Source organism: Harpia harpyja, chromosome 15, assembly GCF_026419915.1.
Source record: "Harpia harpyja isolate bHarHar1 chromosome 15, bHarHar1 primary haplotype, whole genome shotgun sequence".
Classification (NCBI taxonomy): domain Eukaryota; kingdom Metazoa; phylum Chordata; class Aves; order Accipitriformes; family Accipitridae; genus Harpia; species Harpia harpyja.
Window position 1 is genome coordinate 10,676,481 of NC_068954.1, and position 3,326 is coordinate 10,679,806.

At 50.2% G+C, this 3,326-nt stretch overlaps 1 long non-coding RNA gene across 2 annotated transcripts; it reads right to left on the reverse strand.

The window, feature by feature from the left end:
* Window positions 1-227: 227 nt before the first annotated feature.
* LOC128151919 (uncharacterized) lies at window positions 228-2,917 on the reverse strand. 2 transcript variants are annotated; one of them, XR_008238498.1, is made up of 3 exons: window positions 2,815-2,917; window positions 1,779-1,870; window positions 228-690 (listed from the first exon to the last, which is right to left on the reverse strand). It is a non-coding gene; the product is annotated as an uncharacterized LOC128151919 (long non-coding RNA). The 2 variants fall into 2 exon arrangements; XR_008238497.1 differs by having other exon boundaries at window positions 228-711.
* Between the last annotated feature and the right edge of the window lie 409 nt (window positions 2,918-3,326).

The following is a 3,326-nucleotide window of genomic DNA, read 5'->3' on the forward strand; positions in this document are numbered from 1 at the left end:
GTATGATCAGGATCCAGAACACATGCAGAGTGGACACAAGACAAATTGGTAGGGATCTTGGTTGTCACGAGTCGTTCCTCGGCTCCTCAGGAGACATTCTGCTGAAATTTGGCAATAGCCTGAACACAAACTGTTCCCAATAAGCCATCAGGAAACCTGAAGTACTTTGTTTTCCCATCTGCCCTCCAAAGGTCAGAAGGACAAACTGAATATGTCTAAACAACAAATTACCGTAACTCATCTTCTTATTTTATTATTTTTTCATTTGCCAGTATCCATGAAGCGTTTCTCCCAGTAGCTCCTCTCAGACACTACTAAACCTGGCCCATAACAAAACTGGGAGGTTTCTCATTTTTGCAGCCTCGGAAATGAAGCATGATAAGATAGAATTTCTCTGAAGCTTTTACTTAACCCCAGGATTCTCCTTTCTCCAGCCACCTTTCTCCAGGACATGCAATGTGGGTCCAAGCTGCGCACCCAAGAGGCATCAGACTCCAGGTGCTTGGTCTCAGCGCATGCAATACCATAAGGAACAAGCCACGTTTTGGGACCTTCGCACTTCTTTTCTCCATGGGCTCCTCCTGAACTTTCCCACTTGTTCTCCGACCTTCAGCTTCTCAGGAGGAAGAGGTGGTGCCTTGTTTCTGGTGCAGCTGTGTCACCCTGCCCGAGCTCTCACAACTCTGCCGGCTGAGAAAACAAGGTCCTAAGCTGAAAACATGACAGATGCTGTTGGCGGTTGATGCAATTAAGACAAGACCTTGTTCTGCAGAACCAGGCAGAAGTCTACACGGGGCTCCCCACCTGGCATACGACAAAATTAAATGTTTCCAACCTCAAACTTCACACTGGTGTACTTCTCTAATGCTGTTAGCAGCTTAGGTGCTGATGTCAGCAGTAAGAGAAGCGGCCCTCATGACACACAACGATTTCACACAGTAGAGAGTGGGAACACAGTGTGCTACTGAAAAAACAGTCATTTTGTGGCCCTACTCTGAGCACTGATGCTGGAAATGCTGTTCAAGCTAGCAAGGCAGCTGCTGCAGAGCTGAGGCTCCACGTATGGGCTCGATTCACCCTTTATCGCTTTCTCTGGAAAAGACACGGGACCCACCCAGTTCGCCCACTGCAGTCCCCTAAAGGCTGCTGGAAGGTTGGATCTCCTGTCTCTGCAAGCAGCAAGCCTGGAGGAAAGTCCCCTGCTTGAACAGACCAGGTGGGTTAGTTATTCCCAGCCCACGAGAGGGTCTCAGTCCATCATTGGGGACCCCTGAGAAGCTCGGATGCCGGTGGGCTGTGAAGCTCCTGAGTGCAGAAGTGGGCAGCGCTAGAGCCTGCTGGTGTCCCAGCTGCTCTCTTTAAAAGTGGCATTAGGTTCTATTTAGTTGCCTAACCAGCAGTGCCCAGTGCTATTTAAGATGCCCTTTGGCCTTTGCTCCCTTACTGCTGCAAACTCTGTGCCCATCTCCTAATCAGGGCAGACATTTCGGCTCCCCTAGGGTGTCCCACATGGCACAGGGTGCCTACATTTCAGCTTGGAAACCAGGCCCACAGTCCTCAAATCCCCATTTTTTAAAATTATCGGCATCAACAAAATAAGCCCAGACTTACAAAATACAGTGCCTGTCAGTTCGTGTTTATGTATGTAGGATTCAGTGCATGTGGATGAAGATATAAATATGTGCCCAAGCTTATGCAAACTTTCTACCAGGAGAGCAACAGCTCAGATGTATTCGCCCACTCGCCGGTGGTTTCTGAATCTCATTTTCTAAATATACCTTGCCCGATTCACGGGGGGAACATAGCGTTTGGCACCTCCCAAGGGGAAACACAGATGTTTGGCTCCCAGCCCCTGGAATTTCTTGAACTTCTGTGGACAAAAGGGGAAAGGCCAGAGGTCAAGCAGCACTATTTATTCTGCCCCGTTTCCTACCAATTGTTCAAAACAGCCCAGCAGATAAAGCATGGGCATTTCTTGTCGGCAAGACCCGCGGGGGCTGCCGGCACGACATGCTGAATTCCAGTCATTCCTACAGGCTGCTGGGGGATGCCCGAGCCCCACTGAGGGAAACCGGCCCCACCAGCCCACAGGCTGCCGAGGAAGGACCTGACCCCAGACAGACGACCCCGTCCCCTCGGCACTGGCTCTGTTTGTTTGCTGTCGCTCAGTGGAGAAGAAATCCTGAGCCTCAAGAAGTGTCTCACCCGCTGGGAAGATGGGTACCCAGCAGAGACAGCCCCTGTAAGGATGCCCAAACGGCTTCTTGCTTTTCAAGCAGGACCACAAGGGAGAGGGGGAGAGAGAAGAAGAGACGCTTGCCTGGATTTTAAATATTTATTTCTCCATGCCCTTAAGCTTTAATTTAATTAAATTAAAGAGAGTGGTGAGACACTGGAACAGGTTGCCCAGAGAAGTTATGGATGCTCCGCCACTGGAAGCGTCCAAGGCCAGGTTGGACGGGGCTTTGAGCAACCTGGTCTAGTGGAAGGTGTCTCTGCCCATGGCAGGGGGATGGACTAGATGATCTTTACAGGTCCCTTCCAACCCAAACCATGCTGTGATTCTATGACTTTTGGAGCAAATAGTCTGGAGCACACCCAAAAAGTCAAAGGTACTTGCTCAGAACTAGGTCCTCAGGATCCAGGTAGAAAAAACCTGCAGCCCTAAGAAAAGAGCTGGGATCAGCACAGTCTCTTCTTGTGGCACTCTCCTAAAACCAGGTGGCTGCTCCCACAAGGACATGGGCTGTCCCATAGTTATTTTTCCCAGCCCAAGCAGCCACATACATGGCTATCAGACAGCAGTCCACTCACCGGGACGGGTACCCGAAAGCTGCTGTGCTCTGCCTCAACCCCCTCCTCAACTCACAGAGAGCATAGCCTCCAGCTGCACCACCACTTTCTGTGCCACCAGTGAGTCTGCACTCACCATAGGCAGTGACCATGGGGCATTTTCATCTCAAAAAAAAATCTAGAATGTGCTCCAACTTCTCTTTCTGTAAATATGCTCTGTGCTAAAAACAAAACACTGCAGTAACAACCGCGGTGGTTCCCTGAATAGCAGGTCAGGGTGGTATAAAGTTCCCTGGCTGGTGTCCCTGGCATTATTGCTACTCAAATAATGGGGGGAAACACCGCAAGTGGCAGCCCGGCTCTCCATCCTGCCCTCACATTACCTGCAAGCGCCGTAAGTGAGCAGTACCCGTCACAGGAAAATGCCCCCAATTTGCAGGATATTCCTGCCACAGAGGTGGCACTCATTCTACACTATTTTCTGGTATTTCTACAGTGAGAAGAGAGAGAGGTCTGAGACATTTGCATCCTCC